The sequence below is a fragment of the Anopheles gambiae genome, chromosome 3 (assembly GCF_943734735.2).
Source record: "Anopheles gambiae chromosome 3, idAnoGambNW_F1_1, whole genome shotgun sequence".
In the NCBI taxonomy this organism is placed as follows: domain Eukaryota; kingdom Metazoa; phylum Arthropoda; class Insecta; order Diptera; family Culicidae; genus Anopheles; species Anopheles gambiae.
The window spans coordinates 4,596,898-4,616,387 of record NC_064602.1 but is presented as its reverse complement, the minus strand read 5'-3'; the positions used below and the strand labels follow the sequence as shown (position 1 = coordinate 4,616,387).

The 19,490-nt window shown below is 46.0% G+C and overlaps 1 protein-coding gene across 7 annotated transcripts in view; it reads left to right on the top strand.

Annotated features, from left to right (window-relative positions):
- The first annotated feature begins 16,669 nt into the window (after positions 1–16,669).
- Positions 16,670–19,490, top strand: part of LOC1277923 (voltage-dependent L-type calcium channel subunit beta-1) — a 105,635-nt gene continuing 102,814 nt past the window's right edge. For 2 of the 7 annotated variants that reach the window (XR_009766302.1, XR_009766303.1), the window contains exon 1: positions 16,692–16,949. The gene's annotated coding sequence lies outside the window, so the exon portion shown is untranslated. Of the gene's footprint in view, positions 16,950–19,490 lie in introns of all 7 variants that reach the window. The other 5 variants (XM_061659448.1, XM_061659432.1, XM_061659443.1 and 2 more) reach the window with 5 other exon arrangements.

The following is a 19,490-nucleotide window of genomic DNA, read 5'->3' as shown; positions in this document are numbered from 1 at the left end:
TTGGATTCCGCTGACTTGTAGGAGGGAGCGCGGAGAGTGCGCGTGAATTCCGCCAAAATGGGAATGGCCGTGTGTTCCGGCAGGAAAGGACACGAGCTCCGTGATTCGTTTTTTTTTTTCGTTCTCTTCCGCCAGCAGTATGCTATCAGTTTTGCTCAACTTTGCGATCCCCCTCTTTACCCGTGGCCTCGGTACACTGGACTAATTTTGACGAGTTTCCGTTCGATCCGTTGACTGATGTGCAGGAGGCAAGCGAGGATAAGATGATGTAAAAGAAAATTAGCTAAGATACTAGATACAAGCCAGCCAGCCAGGCAGGCAGAGGCGGTGTGTGCTGCGAGGAACGATACATTAGGGCCAACACACAGCAAAGGGCAAACGATTTGTGCGCCAGTTGTCGTCGAGTTGTTGTCCAGATAGTTTTTGCGCCTTGGAGTGGGATGAGGTGGCACTGACGGCACTGACTGACTGACTGGCTGTGTATGGCTAAAATATGTGGGAAGCTTTAGCTGGAAGACTGCGACACGCCGTCCGTTTGGCGTAGAACACATAATATGTCGCTTCACTCGCTTCCAATAGATCTTTATTTGCGGGTGCGGGAAGCCCGACAACGTATGCTTCCATTCCATTCCATCAGCCCGCTACGGAGGAGCCAAACGGAGCTACGGAAAGTAATGAAACGGGTAATAAAATAAATGGCAAATATACATAAATATACATATATATTGAAGCATTAAAACTATCGTTGTTTCCTGAGGAAGGTTAGAAATCATGCTGTGCGGAGGGCGGAAGGCTGGTTAATGCTGGCCTGGAGAACTGGACGCAACTGGACCATGAAAACGATTACGGAGGGGAGAAAAATGCTTGATGGGGTCGTATCAGAGACATCACCGTCGTTTTGAGGGTTAGACGTTAGAGTACACGCGGTTACACGAGGCTCAATGAGTAATTCGTCAATCAATCTGCTGCCTTGTTTGTAACGAAGCGGCTCTTTAATTAATATGATAAGTAAGCATTTCCCTGTCCTATTCCTAATCGAACGAATTAACAATTAAACTTATCTAAGCAATAAGACGCGCTCAATTCGAGTTACTTTACGTAGTAATTCTAATGACATTTATGCTTCCATTTTATCGCAGTTCAAAGGCATCTCAAAGCATCACAGTCAAGGCACTGCTGCTGTGGAAGGGTTGACCATCACCACCAGCTCCTGGGCGACTTCTGTGATGGGGAATATAATTTATGGCACGCACCACGCGTCAGCCGAAAACGCTGCAAAGTCGTCTTATAAATCTTTCTCCCTCCATGGCGGGGACCGGCCGTATGCGACAGTGGATGCTAACGAGATGCTTCTGGTCTGGTCTTCGGAGTTCAAGACAAAAGCAGCCCTCTCTCTCCGTATCCCTTCAAACCCATAAACCGGACAGTCGGATAAGCCATCTTTTTAATAGCACAAAACACAAAAGTTTCGTCTGTTTGCCCCGTCTTCGGGCGGAACAATCCGGAAAAGTGCTGTGTTTTTATTATCTCTCGCATTTTTTTTTTGGGCGAATTATACTGCACCAAAAAGTTGGATAGTGCGCGTGTAGTAGCGCCTTCATTTGACCTTTTAAGCGTTACGGTTCAGATGTCTCTAATCTTTGTAAATGTGCCTTTCGTGTGCTTGTACGTGTGTGTGTGCGCGCGTTTGTGGCATGTGTCATTAACGATCGGAGGTTCGATCTTTTCCCGGTTTCTTTTTGTGGATGTCGAATGTCACCCCTCCGGATAAAAACAAAAAAGATAGATATGAAGCATTATGTGGATTCGGTCAGCAACCTTGTGCTCTTGGCCACTGTCCATTAAGATACAATTGGCACGCACATTATGGGTTGTGGGGTTGGAAATTGATAAAAAAAATCACTGTTCAATACACAATTGGGCTTCAAAATTGCAGCAAGCCTTATGTCACCCTGAAATCCCTGCGTTTGTGGGATGTGGTGACAAAAGCGGGCGAAATGTGAATCTCAATGCACCACCAAATTCCCCCGAGGGGTAAGGAACAATGAGCAAGGGATAATTATCCTACAGACACACACACACGCATACAATGTGAGCCATCGGTTGATGTTGATAATAATGTGAAAGGATACGCAGGTTCGAAGGGGAAAGCATTTCTCCCGAAACAATGCTGCCAGTTGGGTCGGTCCGTTCTGCAATACAGTAACGTTCGATTGGCCTTATAACGCAGCAGTGTTAATGTTAATGCCAAATTCTTCCTGCACAGAATAGAGAAAAAAACAGGATAAAATTCGCCACTCTAGCGCCACTGTCTCGTGTCTCCTCACCCTGTCTCCATGGTCAGTGTAGGGAGTGTGCCGCATTTCATTCTTCCCGTCTTTGGTTGCATTCGTTCTAGGAAAGGGAATGCAAAAAATTGGGATTTATTTTAGCAAATGCAACGCAACCGGCTTTTTTACATTGTTGTTATTGTTATTGTTTGGTAGGGTGGGTTTGCAAAACAAAAGGGGGAAGAGGAAAAACTGCACTGCTAGGGTGCGCACTGGGTGAAAGCATAAAGCTATAATATTACCGCTGTGACTGTTGTGCGCAGAGGGACACAGGCTAATCATTATCAAGCGTGTCGTAAGGATAAAAAAGGACTCGGAGAGGGGAAACTAACAAAAAAAAAATAGCACAGGGGGAACTATACGCCTAGATAGCTTGCCATTTGACCTACCAAGCGATTCGACCCACTGCCACCAACTGTGGTGAGCGACGTTTAAAGGCTTTTTCCCCATTTTTTTTATGCGATCGATTTGAGGGGTGTGATGCTGCGAATTTTTTGGCACACATAAGGGGTGCCGGTCCTCTTTTTTTAATACTGTTACTGTTACTAAAGATACCCATTGGGTGCGTTTTCAGGGATGATGGATTTCCTATCCCTGCGCTTCTTTAAACTGCATCTCGGGCTGCATCCCCCCCACAAAGGGACAAAACGAAAGGTTGCCGCTAGGTTGGGATAGATCAATTCGGTATGGTTTGTGAAATTTTGTTCGATTGCATTACGGTTTCGTTTACGGTTTTGTTTGCGCGATTAGTTTCGTCTATCATTGCCGGTGCGGTTTTGGCGCGTGTTTTCAGCGCATGATTGCTGATTAGTTATTCAAAGGCAGGATGAGTCAGGAGGTTTTGTTTTTCTTTCTATCACAAATTGCAAATAATTTTAAAATGCAGCAAATGATTTGTGCTCTGAAAAAGGTCCTAGGGGGTTTTCCATATTGTGAGAGAATAATGGTTTGTATGATGTTGTTCTGTAAATGAGTCTTAAGAAATGAGCTATGACTGTTACATACAGTGCGTTTTCTATTATAAAATGGATAAAATGGGATTTATTGTGCACATTGTTAAATAAAACTGAAAAACTTTCTATTCTCTTAAAGAAACAAATCAAACAAATCAATGATTTATGAAGAAATTTCAGTTTAAGATCGATTTTTTTTAATGAATACTCAGTAACAGTAATTTTATCCATCAATCCGAAAAAGGATTATATAATTACGTAATTTGCTTCAATGGGTGCGTACAAACGGCGTCCACGGGCCTGCCCACGCTCGAATGCAGAGCCGATGGCATACGATTCTATCTTCACCATTAACATGAGAGAGACAGTCCTTATACCACGAACGTACCCGAAAGGTGTGCATGCTTCACTCATCAGGATCTAAAGGCAAGGACAAGGCAAAAGAGACACAGAAAAAAATCCTCACGGCTACACATGTCCTCCAGACGCGTTGTCTATGCGTCTCGCTCGGTATCACAGCGGCATACGGCAGGTAAGCAGTACAAATGCTGCTACCTGATACGCACACATGTTTATCGAACACAACTATTCGGTTCGACTCGGTAAACTTCACGAGGATGCCGGAACAAAAGGGCGCAGACTTTGTCATGATTTTGTATGACTTCGGCTGTTTTGGACTACGCGTGTAGGCGCAGGCAATTAACTCACCAAACTACCATTTCAATTTTCTACAGCTGCTATATTCTTAGTAGAAATCACAAGCAAGCAAGAATTGTAATAAATACACCCTACCTTGTCTTGCCAGTGTAACCGAACCTGATCCAATGAGCTGGGTATTCAGATAAGTTCATCTACAGTAACCATTTCATCAAGCTTCACAAACTTTGCCCATTCTTTGCACGTTAAATCACCCCCACCGAAAAGAGCGATTTTGCTACTAACAACCAGCCAGCACACCAGCCAGAAAGTTTGCACATTTTCCATCCCACAAACTGGCTGCATGTTAATCAAGATTCCGAACCATTACACACCAAACCGATTGGTGAATAATTTGCAAATGAAGAGAGAGAGAGTGGGTGAGAGTGGGATAGGTAGTAAGTAAGGGGGTAAAGAAATGAGCGAACAACTTCATCACCGTTCGATAGCCATCAACATCTACCGAAACCACCGAGCGAGGCACCATGGAAACCGTGGGCAAGAAATGGTGGGAAAAATGAAATACACCAACCACCCCCCACAGCCCATTCCTTGCAATCGAAGTTGGCGCTGAGAACATTCTTGCTGGTGAGAGAAAAATAAAATACGAGTTAACATATCGATATCGAAGTAAAAGTGCTTTCCTCCAATGCCGCTAACACACACGTGCTGCAAAACACACGCAGTTGCAAAAAGGAAGTGAACAGACGGGTGGTGGGTGGTGGTGTTCGATCCCTGCCAAACATATTGAATATGTGGCAGCGTAATGTTGCCATTTATCTCGCCACTTGCCACTTGCGTGATCGCTCGCGCACAGGCTCGCCACACCGCTTCAGCAGCAGGATCCAGATAACGCAGCAAACGCAACGGCAAACGCGTGATAACTCTTACCACCCGTTTTCCCCTGTGTGGGCCCCGTGCGGGAAAGACTTGTATGCTTGACGTGCGGAAAAGTGTTTTTTTCTATACTAGCGGAAAAACTCAATATCGTTCTATGGTGGAGATGATGTGTTTTTTTGCCCGTTTTGCTTCCACTGTAAAGATGTTTAGAAAATGGGGATGGGGAGATACTCACCCACCACCCAGCCCCAGAAAAGAAAGCCTTACCGTGTCGTGGAAGTGAGAAATGTTCAAGGATAATGAAAAGTTTGACAGAAAAGAACCTCATCCACTTCGGTCCATTTGCGCCTTCACTTATGCGGTGGAGTGAAAGTCTTTGCGGGTTGCGCGTAAGACATCGTAAAGGGGTGAAGAAGTGTACAAGGCAAGGATGCGAAAGGTTTTTCATCTTCTCGTCCACTTTGGGGTAGCTTTTTGCGCACGATGCGCCCCGGTCCCCGGTCGAGCAGTTTCTAAAGATAGTGGAAAGTAGATATGGTACGCATGAAGAAACTGTTTTCCAATTTCTTCCCTTTCTCCGTTCCACCCATCCATCCCTTGCAGTCAGGATGGCCGATGGCGTCACAAATCGAAAAGGGGTCTTTGAGTTTGATAAGAATTTTTCCAAATTCTGCTCACTCGTTTCTCGGGACTGGGGTTGCTGCAAGCGAACGTGGGTTGTCGTGGATAGTGGCTTTCCCTTGCTTTCTCTCTCTCTCTCTCTCTTCACTCCATCACGTGTTTTGTTTTTCTCTTCCTCTCACACTCGCCGTTCCCTGCCATACAGTGAGGTTGATTTGATATTACACATTTGTTGCCTTTTGCGACGTACGCGCCCTGTTTCGCTGCCGCCACCCCGAAAAACGCACCACATGTGTTTGTGTGTGTGCGTGCGTGTGTGTGTGGAGTGGCGACGTGAAAAATTTATTTTCCGATACCCGGTGCCGGGGAACCCCGCCAGTGCCGGTCCATTCGGTGTGAAAGTGGTCGTTCGATTCCGTCCATTCATTCCGTATGGATCGAACGGGCTGCCGGCTGCTTGAATCATTCCACAGTCGTCAGTCTTTTCGGGCTCCTTCCCCCCGGGCGGGTTTTGGGGGGGAATGGAAATGTATCAGCGTAGAACTACTCCCCATTTTCCTGCCCCTTTCTCCGGAGGTTGGGATGGTTATGGTTCTCCTCACGATCGAAGGGAGTGTGTGTTGTTCGTGCAATCTCGATCCTGGTCGGCACATATTGCTTGCGAGCGAATTACGTCCAAGTAATATTGGCGGTGTGATGGAATTGAAGAAAAAGGGGGAGGAAAATTGCCAAAACGCCTCCCCCCCTCGCCCTGCCCCATAAAGTCAATTTCTTCCCACAGCTCTTGCACCACACCACAAGGAGGCGAGATTTTCTAACCAAAAGGATCGAACAAGGAAAAAAGAGGGCTCCTTCACGAAGGGAAAACATCGGCCGCATCGGGTATCATTTTTGCACACACACACACCCGCACAAACAGAGCAAAAAAAAGGGAACCAGCATCCGGTCCAATTTCGTCCAATGCCGGAATGATGATGTTTCACTTTGGCCCATCAGCCGCCGGTACGTGCTGGATGGAAAATTTAATGAATTGTGTTGTGTGTGTGTCTGTGTTCGATAGTGAAGCATCTTTTCATCAAGCAACTCCTGGCGTTTTCCCACATCGCCTCCTTCGATTTCCGTTTGTCATTCACCGCATGAGGGTGTACTAAAAGCTTGGTCCGAGGCAGTGAAAGTGAAAATAGTAGGCATGGATACGGTTTACGGGTGGTGATCGTTATCTCGAGCCTTCACCGCATCCGATCGTACTGCACGTACTCGTACGCATCACCACTGTGTGCTGGCAAGCAGCACTGGCACTTATGGTGGTGTGATTTATCATAAATAGTTCATGTTTGGAAGGAAGTCATGGTCGGGAAAACGGGGGGGACAGCCCCGAGCCCGAGGGTCCATGATGGCAAGATAAACGAATGATTGAACCATCGTTTGTCATTCGGTATTTTGATGGAATGGTCGTCATTCGGGCTTGTTACACTTTGAGTTATGTTTATTTCCTGTTTACCGTTCTGTTTATTTTATCGCACGAGATTGTTTGATTTCTTTCCTTTCTTGGGACCAGCCGCACAGACGCTCGGTGAATGATGGGCAACCATTTTGTGTGGAGTGCGTGTGTGTGTGTGGCTAGGATACTTGTTGATTCAGCCAATTGGTACACTAGGAGCCTGTTGATCGGAGGGTTTTATGTAACGATCCGTAGATGCCTGGTTGACACTGGTTAAGATGACGATTTGTGCTATTTGCAAGTGTGGTTTTATGTCTTGTTTATTTGGTTTCTTTACTTCTTGGGTTTCTATCGCCCTTTCGCTCATAGATTCAGTTTAGTGTTTTAGCTCTTTTTTATGTAGTGTTTTATATCATAGTTAGCTTTCCCTTTATCTTTATCGTTATTTCTTACTTATTTTAGTGAATTGTCTTTCTCTCGTTCTCTTATTGATTCAGTTTAGTGTTTAAGCTCTGTTTTATGTAGTGTTTTATATCATAGTTAGCTTTCCCTTTATCTTTATCGTCATTTCTTACTTATCTTAGTGAATTGTCTTTCTCTCGTTCTCTTATTGATTCAGTTTAGTGTTTAAGCTCTGTTTTATGTAGCGTTTCATGTCTTATTTAGGTTTTTCTAATTGTTTGCCATTTTTTACTTCTTTTAAATGTCATTTTTAAGAGAGTCAATGATAGTTTTTGGTTTTGAGTCAATGAAAGTCAATATTTTTTGGTTACATTCAAGCTAAATTATATCATTTATGAAGTAAAAATTATCCTTCAAACTACATAAGAAATGATTTATCTTTAGTAAAGTAACACACAAATACAACCTGTGATATGATGAACACATCAGCGCCGGACAGCTGGCAATTGAAACAGGGTATACTATCACCTCTTCTAAAATATGTACATTTATATGAACAAAAGCGGTAGAATATGCGAAGGTTCTATCAACTATCAAGCAAACCCACCGGACAGCATGAACCAAGCAAGGAAAGGGCACAACAACGAAGCGTCACACTTTGATGCTACTCAACCAAAAATAACCAAAAATAAAAACGCTCGTTCGGAATCGTTTGAATAACAGCAGCAGGAACGGAGGATCCTTGCAAGTATGACCATTTGCAAAGACGCTCGTTTCAATTTCTTTTCGCACAAAACCCCGTCCGTCTCATAAATATACAACGGTTTGGCAGTGAAGGCACAGTCGGGCTGCCACACTCGTTGTGTGGCTGAAAGGTGTCTGTTTTTATTTTTGCCTTGTGTCTTTTCAAACCACTCACCTTGCTGTGCTGTGTTGTGTTGTGCGTTTTTCCACATCGGTTATGGTGGTTGGCCAATGTTTTGCACTTGCACACCTCCGTCAGCCCTTTTGCAACGCCGGCAAACCGAACGCTCATATGAAGCATCTTCATCGTAGCCTTTCTGCCCGTGCGAGTCCAGGACTGGAAAAGCATCAGCAAGCACACTCACAGTTTTCTAAAAAAAGTAAAAGTCCTAGATCCTTTTTTTTTACTTTCCTCTCCTACCGATGTATCGAAAGATAGATGAAAATGAAAAGAAAAACGACCGTATCAACCCGGCACGCATATATTACCCGGGAAAGTGTGAATTTAGAAGCATCAGCGTTTGGGAGGTGGATAGCGTGGCAAAAGGGAGACATCAATCCATCCGTGGTAACGCAACCGGACGAAACCTTCGTGAGTGTGTGTCGGTCTGTGTGTGTAAGAGAGGATGTTTAGTGTGGCAAAACTTCTTTCTATTTCCATGCTTCGTAGTTTTCCCCCATTACGTCTGTTTGTTGTTTTGGAAATGGGCGCAAATGGGCATTTTCCACCGAGGGAGGGAAAGCAGAAACATAAGGAAGAAAGCCGTTGTTCCGTTCCGTCAGTATCGTGCTTTCCTTCGTAAGGTATCATTTCTCTGAAACACGCCGCCACTCTCGGAGCCGTTACGCAGGGGGGAGGGAGAAAGGTTGAAGAACCTGAACCTGGGAAAATGATGCCGGGCTCCATTCAACATCCAAAAGGTGTGAAAACGGCCGTTACGGAAAGTTATGACGGCAACCGGGCGTCAAAAATGCGGATCAACATCGTTACCATCCTTGGTTGGTGGGCGAGGATTGTGTGTCTGTTAAGAAAGGGACTGGACATGAGAGCAGTACAACAGGCACACACACACACGCAGCTCTCTGTGTAGCTGAGGCCATTCTCGAGAAGGATATGTTGACGGTTAAATGATGCTCGTTTGACGGTTGCCTTTTCTTCTGGCATTGCCGGGCATTGGGGCCAAACGCAACAACGGGTGGCAAAAAAACAAAAGACTCACCTCACCGAAGAGCCACCCCGGTGTATAATTTAGCGCTGATGGGTAACTTTTTGCTGTTTGCGGGAGGAGCTGGTTGGCCACGTTCGATGGCATTACTCCTCTCCCCCTGGGGCAACTGGATGGGAAGAGCGAGAGTCTGGGCATTTCGTGTGCCGACAATAAAGAGTCCCGCGCTGGAAGTCAATGAGCCAATACCCGAGTGGGAAGTGGGATGAAATGTGGCTAAATGCGAGGGGAGGATGATGCCAGGGAGACGGATGGACGTAGGGGGAAAGGTTTATCAAGAGGCCCTAATTTACCTGGCGAACACGAGGAAAATCTTATTAAAACATAATTTTTCTCGCACGTAACAGGTTCGTGCGAGGGATGGTAATGGATGGTCGAGTTCGTTCTTAGTCCAACTCCAATTGGGTTGCTTTATTGTGCCGTGTTTCAAAGCGATAGTAAGAGAGTGAGGGAGGGATTGCTGGCTACAAAGGTTTGTTTCATTTTCTTGGTACATCATACAGTTTTGCGAGAGTTAAATTATGCTGTTTGTTCAGCTCAGCATCCGAAAGGTCAATTTCCTTAACACGAGGTTAATATTTAAATTTGAATTCAATTTGTGTAGGATTACTCACGCTTCTCTCTACCTTGTCGGTTCACACTCTTGTACCGATAGTTCATTTTTTCGCTTCGGTTCACTGATTGAACGAAATCAAAAGCGTACCGATTTTGTTTTGAAATTCCATTCACAAACCGTCTAATGGCCCTTTCGGGGCGATCCTTTCGCTCTCGGGATGCTCGGGATGGCAAGTGCCTGCAATTGATCCTAATGACCGTTCGGTCCCGTCCGTCAGCTGGTGTTCGAGACGCTGTTCGAGACACGTGTAAGCGCTTTCGTTCCACACTTGCTTAGCGCTGAACGCCCTTCGAGGACGAGATATTAAGGCAAGGAGCAGGAGAACAGTTGATGGTTTAGCGATACAAACAGCTACATTCCAGTGTCGGGTTGGTTCGAGTGGATTTGATTGTACGGTTTGTATCTCAGTGGTTGAGATAACTCGGAAAAGATAGCAATGTTTGGATACTTTATGAGTGGGGAGGTTTGAGGTTTGAAGTTAAAATGTTTGATTCATTTGCAGTTTATCTTCAATCATCAACCACCAGGTTCAAACAGTTGCATCAGATGCACTACAACTTTAATATCAAGGAAGGGATTATTCAAGAGAAGAATAACGCTAAAGTGTTACAGGAAAATGTATCACACACAAAAGAATTTGGTAAAGATGTATGGGTTAACAAAATATTAAGTATAAGTATGAAAACATGTAACAAAAAATTGAGAAAATTAATGAATTCCCTACCATATACCCTTTGAAAATATAGATTAGATTACAATTAGAAAAAGAACAAGTTATATTTTTATTACAAAACAAATTTATTTTAACTTAAGTCTAAAACTATTATCTAAAAACACAAGTCGAATGGAATTCGCAATACAAAATCTTTTACTTACACTCCCTCCTAACATTACCCCTACACAATCGACCAACGGCAAGTAAAATCACCCAAAAATAAGAAGGAAAAAAAACACTCCACCACACATCTACACAACACATAGAGAGAGGAAAAAAATCCTCCCGAATATCTAAAATATTTTCCAAACACCTGTTACCCCATCAAGAAAATAATAAACTATAGAGAAAAATGGAAAAGCGTTCAACCCATGCGAAGGGGAGGAGGGGACGAAGTGCCAACGCCATCGGTTTGCGTTCCACCTCATGGGTGGAAAAGTGGTACTTTTTTCGCCTTGAACGCAGCGTGCCACTTTACACTTTTCCTTTCCCGTTCTTCGGCATCTTCCCCACCCCCTCTCCCGCTCGAAGGGGGCGAAAAGGCAAGTCAACTCTCTTAAACGGACCAATTTATTTCGACATTTTCTTCGGGTGCGTACAGCGTATGTGAAGCGTTTCGCGCCACGGACAGATCGACTGTATGGAACGTTTTGGCATCGGCACCGCGGGCCAAAACGGTTCACGGGTGTTGTCGTTATTTGTGGGGCGAACAAAGCGGAGCAACAACAACAAAAAAAAAACATGACTTTTCGGTGAAAGTGCTGGGGACGCGATTTTGGACGCGATTTTAGTGCGTTTTTTTGTGTGTAGTGCTCATGTTCTTCTTTTAGTGAGGATTTTAGATTCTCACTCAACAGTTACCAGGGGCGCGGGACACGGCATACCCACACACATACACAGACACTGGCACATCATTACGATTGCGGTGATTTTATCCACGACGACATGACGGGGTTCGGGTTTTGGGGCCAGCTGTTCCGTTTTCGTGTATGATTGTTTCGAAGGTGAAAAAATGCTGTTTATTGTACATTTTCCACCGTCGTTGTTGCAAACAGGAGTAGGTTCGTGGTCTGTATTTTAGGTTCGTGGTCGTGTTGAGTGTGTGTGTGTGTGATGAAGAGACGATTGGTACAGCACAAAAGGTACAGAAAGTGGTAGAAGTGTTAAGGTTGAGTGGGAATGTAATAAGGTTGTTTTCCACCTTTCGTTCGAAATAATCTACATTTAATAAAGTTTACTCTTAACCGGCAAGCGTTCAATTCGCCCTTTGATGAACAGACCAATACACCACACACTGCTTTCTTGTATTGAAAAATAATACCGAAAGACGTTCACGTTTCAAGCATCACTTATTTACATCGCAAACGCACCCGAGTAAGCACCGAGCCCATCGACCGATTTCAATAAACATCGCATTTTATCGTCCTCTCGCTGCTCGCAGCCGCGTCATATTTTCCCAAGTGCTTCCAGCCCAGCAGCAGCAGAGTGGCCTGCTTTCGCACCATTCTCGCACGGTTTATTATTATTTGCGTTGTTTTGCAAGCCACTGCCACTGCAAGCAAAGGGTAAGAAGGCATTTGCGTCAAACTGGGGCGGGATTGTATCGGGATTTAATCCTTAAAACAAACCAAAGCCTTCAACGGATTCGGTTCGGGCGGGAAAACGTGCCTAAATGACGAGTGCCACGAATTGATGAGCCTACTACTCCGTCCTTTCAATCTGCTCTCTTGCTCGCGCCATTCCAAGTGGTTTTCGGTGCGGTTCAATCTTAGGATCAACTTGACGCGAACGAAAAAAAGTGTTAAAGCAAAGATTTTCCACCATCGGACAATCTGCATGAAGCGAATTCCATTTCACTCGGCGTGTGTACGTGGGGCAAATGCTGGAAATGTTTGGAATTTTGAAGAACCCGTTTTTGGACGCACCGAAATGATACGCCTCTTCGTAAACACATTCCAATTCCTTGGTTTGGGTGGTAGTTTCATCACGCAGCGAGAAAAACAAGAAGCGGGGCTCCCACATAGGCAAGCAAATAGGGTTGACTCGCGTGGGCTCACAGATTGGTTTTTGGTTCGGTCAGAGCACAGCACAGGCAGAGCAGATGCACAGGGAAATGGCCATGATACGTGTGCGCCCATTTGCTGGCCACCCAGTGCTTCCAAACCTCCCAAAGGTGAATGGAAAAGCCATTCGGTCATTGCGTCGTTTCGGAAAGATCAGCACCGTGGGCGTCGCACGATCGGACGCCGCGTTGTTTGTTTGTTTTTGGACAAAAAAATGGAAAAAGGGAAACACATTCGCTGCTTCTTTTAGCGAGCAGGAAGAATAAGATTTTCCTTCTTCGAATTACAACAACCCAACACACAAACACGCACACCCATGGAATAGTTTTTGGACGGTGGTTTGCTGAAGGAGCAGCCCGTCGTTTTCGTCGATTGATCCGTAGCAGAATGGGATCAATGTGAAGATTGTGTGTGTGTGTGTTTTTCTTCCCTCTGTAGGCCTTCATACGTGCCTTTTGCTTTTTTAGTTCCTCGCCTGACTGCCCATTTCACGCACATCCTGCGTGCGCGCTTGCTGTATGTGATCGTGCGTTCGAGATTGCCTGCCACGCGGTGAATAGTTTCGTCCATCTTTCGGCTTTGTCTCCGCTTGAAACTAATCCGCCCCGGGTAGTGGCCCATCGCACTCAAATCACTGGACCGACTGTGTGTATGTGTGTGTGTGTGTGTGTGTGTGTGTGTTTGAAGAAATAATTTGATCCTTCCATTTGGAAACAAAAAGGGGCAGGTGGAGGGACTGTGCGAGCGCGTGAGAAAGCTTCGGGAAGGAAGATTTAATTCAGTGATAAAGGAAAAAACATGTTTCCCGGGTGGCAGGAAAGAAAGTGCCACCAGTGTAAGCAAGTGGAAATTGTTTTAGTTTTTTTGTGTCCCGTTGACTGTTGTACGATATTGACATTGGTTGGAGTGTTTTTTTGCTGTGTGTGTTCTTCTGGCTATTCATTCTTATAGTACAGTTTGATCTAGCTTCTGCTCTTGAGCTCTTATGCCCCTTTGCTTGATTTTCTAAATTATCTTAACACATGCTACCAAGGGGGGAAAATGACCCCGGCTCCGACCGGTTTCGTTGAGTTTCGGGGGTCGTTTGTTGTAGCGATTGATTTTGGATTGATTCTATTGCTTTCCCTTGACGAGCACGGATGGGAAAGTTTATTATTTCTGTTACGCTGGACACCAAATGTGAAAAACGTGGCACCGGGATAGTTTGAAGCAAAATCCATTCCGAAAAACGATAAAGAAAAATAATCTGGCGTACGATAACGAAGACGTTAGATTACGGTTCTCATATTTGCTAACTATATTTACCATCACTGCATAGACCTTCATTTCAAAATGATTAAAACACCCAGGACATGCTTATCATTCCCTGCACGGGCTATAGTTTTCAACACACACACACAAAAAGGCTGCCGAGAAAGCAACACTGTTATCATATATTTAAAATTCCAAACAGATAGTTCCTGGGAGAAGGATTTGATTCATCCTCAGCTGTGGCCACTCACCCCTTACTGTCCCTGCTCCACGGCGCTCCGATAGTGCAAATGGACGTTTCGGGCTTGATCCCATCGTTGAAGTCGTTTCAATCGTTCCTGCCCCCTGGTTGGTCCTGCCCCTTTATCACAGCCACATTGCCCGCGCCATTCGGCACCATCTGCTTCAATCCATTTGCACACATATCCGTTGCCGTGCGCCGACACACAACCATCATTAGCCCAAGTGGGGGGAAAAAAGGTGCTGATGGTGTTTGGTGCGATGCGTTGCGAACTGCGAATCGGCGTCCTCATCCTTCTCCCCAAGAGCGTGCGGCAGTCGTTCTTTCTGCGCCGTGATGGACGAATGACGGGAGCACATCAAACTTCCATCAACTGCCTTGCTGCCGGTTTGTTGCTGTTGCGAATGGGTTCGAAACGATCGTCAAAGCGGATCAGAAAGGTAAGAAAGTGCGTAATTCTAGGATGAAGTCGGTGAAGTGAAGGGCGCAACGGGACGAAGGTATCGCCGATCTGAGAGCCGAATGGTGTATGGTGTATGGTGTTGTAAGGTGCGGAAAGGTTTATTTATGGTGAAGTCAGATCGTAACGAACACGTTTTTCCTTCTTCCTTGATGTGCGTAATGCACGTATCAGGGCGATAAGGAAAAAAATGTGTGTTTTGGATTGATACAATATGGGGGAGGAGGTGGAAGGGGGGTATGGGATATGGGAAAACTATAGTTTTTAAGCAAGCGATGTTTCTGGGGTGTTTCTACAACTACATAGTTTAGAGGAGTGATAAAGAAAAAAATCTTAAAAATAGTTAGAGGACAAACGGTTGCTTGTGATTTATAAGAAAAAACTCAATTTACAATTGCTTCTTTCAGATCGTTATTATTACTTTGTTTAGATTTGTGAAGTTACCTGTTACTTTATTATTTCAATACTTTGGCTTAATGTCTAAACAGATGTGTGAGCAATGCTTTTCCAGCACACCTCCTGATGTGCTATCAAAAAGGTGTTTGACAGCGATCTCCAGTTCGGCATAATGCACAGGAGAGCACAGCGTACTCGTACAGTACTCGTACAATGGCTGGATTAGGTGAAGCGAGACATGTCGGGGATCGGGTGTCTACATGGATGAAAGGCTGCAGCCAGGGACCGACCATCCCGGAGAATGATCGTGAACAGGCCATCAAAAAGAAATGGGATAGAAGAGAGAGAGAGAGAGAGAGAGAGAGAGAGAGAGAGAGAGAGAGAGAGAGAGAGAGGAGGGAGGGAGGGAGAAAGAGATACATACATAGAGAGAGATGAGCAATCCAGTACAGATTCCCAAAACCATTTTTAATTAAATTTTCATTAAAAAAGACAGTTAAACATTAAAGGACATCAATGACTTAAATTATGATTAAATTTTAAATATTTTATATAATTGTAAGAGAAGAGATTGTGCGATCAAATTCAAGTTGAAATTTGTCAAGAGACGGCTTTGCTTTTTCCTTTAGGCCTAAACATTGCAAGGCTTTTTCCGGTTACTCCAATTGCTTTATTTCCCTACATAACCTGAATAAATTATATCTAATCATTCAAAATTATCTATTTTTCTATACGGTTACAACTTATGTATTATTTCAATCTAAATGGATACGCATAAATACACCTTTTCCGCAGCAATCCCCACGGACCCCTATTTTCCGATGGAGCAGCCTGGTCCTTCATCAAACCGTTGCGCAAAGCGTGAAAAAACCGTTACACATTCTGTCTGTTTGAATTATCCTCCAACACAAAACACACTAGCGCCTCAACCGGAATCGGGCCGAATCAATCATTGACAAGATAAATTTCCCTATACGAACCCGCTGCCCGAAAACAACAACCACAACAATCGTGTCGAAAGCAACACAGACACAAAAAAAAGAACGAACGAGTCCACCCGAAGCAGAGCACGTGTTTTCTGGCTGGAAAATGGAATGGAATGTCATAACACGGCGAGCGAGCATCCGACTTCCACTGGAAGTGTAGTGCGCCTTGTTGCGCCGACTCGTACCATTCCAGGAACCTTGCGACGCGGTGATAACGAGCAGCTGGAAGCGCACGGACCACTCGTTGGAGCCTTCGGCGTACGCAGAGAGGGATGTAACGCAAAGGAATTGCGGGAGGACAACGGGAAAACGTTTTGACCCGGCCCGGATGGCGCCAGCGGTATGGCAACTCAGCCGGGCTACCTTTTTCTGGCCGGGCAGCTTTTGACAGCGCTCCCGCTCCGGGAAGGGTTTTTGACAGTTTGGAGCGTTCACGAGCCAACACGAGCACGAGCAGCGCATGAACACCCAGCTAGAAGAGTGTCCCCGGCTGCGAGTGCCATTGTTTTCTTCCCGTTCGCCCGCCTGCAATTAGCTTCCCGTGTGTAGGCCCTGTGTCTGTGTCGGCGAAATTTTCCTTTTCCGTGGCCGTGCGTGTGTATGGGTGGGCGACCCCCGGGTTACTCATTACCGCTGTCATACGGCACCAAACGCGGATGAACGGTGTCGGGGCCCGAGCCGAGACGAAAACTGGTGCGCTGCGAATGTCATCGCCTACCGTCGTTACCCAAGCGCAGTAGTAGTGGCTGCTGATGTGGAGTTTGTGCCCGCGCGCGTTCGTTGTGTGCTCCCCTTTTTCGGTGCTGAAGTGCTGAAATGCGTTTCAAAACAGGCTGATGCAAACGGAATTCGGTGCGTGAAAAAAGCTGTCCCGTCGCTGGTGGTGCCAGGCGTGCAAAAGTGGTCGGTCTTGGTCCGACAGCGAGCAGGCAGGCTTTTGGGTGGAAATGGTTGGTCGTGGTTTGTAGGTGAGTTGTGACAGCAGGCAACGAGGGAGTGGGACGGCAAGAAGTCAGCCCAGCGAGCCAAGGGATGGCTTTTACAGCGGGGTCCGCTATGGCTGTGTTAGTGTGTGTGTGTAGAGCTCGGGAAGTCGATCCAATGGTGGGAATAAGGTCAACAAGGTTCTGGTGAAAATTGAAACCAGCGGCCAGGCGCTTACAATATTGATTGTGTTGTTGTTGTTGTCGTTTCGATCGCAATGTGGAATGTGAAGCGATGTGTGTATTGAGAAACAGAGGCTATTGGTGAAGTGTGAGGATATTCCACCACCGAAACTTCCAATCAAAAGTGACTCTAACATCTAACCGCATGACAGTGTGCGTTATGTGAACCAACCAAGTGCTGTAGGTCATCAAGATACTTTCGCTGGGATATGTGTACCTTTCTGATTTTAATCTAGTAGGCCTAGACTCAACATCAGTATGACAGTTGAAGTGAACAGTCGGGAATCGTACCGCCAGTGGCACAACATTATTGAAAATACTTGAAAAGTTATCGAAACTATAGCCCTTACCAAGCGTACAAACTAACGATTTTTCCACTCAAAGCGAGTGTGTGTGTGTGTGTGTGGAGGTGAGTGTATGTGTGTTTGTGCGCTGTGTAAGTGAAAAGAAAAACAGTATCAACAAACAGTGCCCTCTGGTGTGCACTGATGGCAACTAAGCCTGCTCGTATCGATTCTCCTTCGTAGCCCGTCTCAGGCTAGCTTCAGGCGGATATTTTCTTCTTCTTCTTCTACCGTCTCGTCATCATAACACCCGCCTCCCCGGGCCCGTGCAGTGATGGAGAACCGATATGTCCTTTGATGTTTCACGGACAAATCACTGACACGGAATGGGAACCGAAGGAATTAGTTCTACGATTGCATTGACAGCATTTCGGGGGAGAGAGGGGGAATGGGCGTTCGGCGTGGGTGTCGAAGTGGTTTGTCGAAGTTTCCTCCACTTGCTGCTGTCTTCGCGTGGAAAGGCATCTTCACCAGCCTACACTCGTTTGTTCGATATTTTCAGGCCCGGTACACGTGTATCCGGGACCGAAAATGCTAATCCATACTGCTTTGCACGTCGCCAGCTCGCGAAGAACGATTCTAATGGGCGTCCCACACACACACAGACAAAAAATAAGGAAATAATAATCACCAGAAGGTGATACGTCCTGTCAATTTGATATGACCTTTTCCTTCACCCCTGACCAGCTTCCTCCTACTCTCTACCGCTCTCTCTCTCTCACTTTCTTCCTCTCTGCCTTCTCAGTTGTTGATGGTACGTGTGGGTAAATCGAATTACTATGCCATCGTGCGATCATAAATTAAATCAACATCTTTCGTCGTAGTACGCGCGCCTCTCGCGCCTGTGTGTCCTTTTGTCTGTGCGCGCGTGTGTGTTTGTGTGTCTATCTTTCCCAGGGTTATTATGACGGCACGTGCCCTTTTTCGCCGCAGCCCCGGAAGGAGAGCGAGCAAACGAAAGCTTTTAATATTTCTCCCGCTCACTGTCCTCGCATCTTGTATTTATCTCAACGTCCTCCCCGCACGAAGCGGTAATTCAATTTTCACCTATTAATTTTTGGCAACTGGCCTGGCTCGACGAGGCCTACGTGTCAAATGTCCTGGCGTTTGCTTGCATGCTGTTTCGTGGTTGCTTTTGATTTGTCCTTTACAGGCTTTGGTGATGGTGTACTCCACTACTCAAAAGTCGTTTCAATCGATCAACGTAGGCCAGGCAGTCAGGCACCCCAGCCAACAGGGTCGTTCCGTTTGGTAGATTGTTTTGATTCGTTTGACACTTCATCGACTCGACCGCACGACTCGGTCAGTTTTGCTGTGGTCCGTAGCTGTGTGTGTGTGTATGCATGCTTGGCTGGCCTGTTCCTGGTGCGACCGGATAATCGATACCGGTCGGCGACGAGATGACCCGAACCGCCACCAACCAACCGCCAGCGCTGTATCGATGGTAAACAGATTCGGCGTGCACACGCACCGAGCGTCCACCCTCCACAATGGACGGCCCAGACGACGGACGAAGCCGTCATTCCAATTGTCGCCAACGGTTTGGTGTCTTCTTCCCAACTTCCCAACTGCTACCGCCCCTATCAGTGCTCGATATCAGCTCGCTCGCTCGGGGGACTTTCGCTCTCCAACGCATACACACACACACAAACACACACTCTTGCACTGTCCCGGCCGGCTTCGGCTCTCTTTCTCTCGCGCCCTGACCTAGCGAACACGCATCAGCCGCACCCTTGTGCAGGCTTGTGCGATTTCCATTGCGCCACCACCGCCGTGAGTGAGGTTGGCAATGCCGGATAGGATCCTGAGGCAGAAATTGAAATAAACGCAACACACCCTCACATTGCGCGATGATGACATTTCTCCGGTTTCCTTTCAGTTTTTCCACCCCCATGAGAGCACCCACTCTCTCGCGCGCTCTCTATCTCGCTCTTACACGCATGCATTAAGGTAGATGTAGGGTATCTTTTCGCACTCTCTCTCTCTCTCTCTCTGTCTC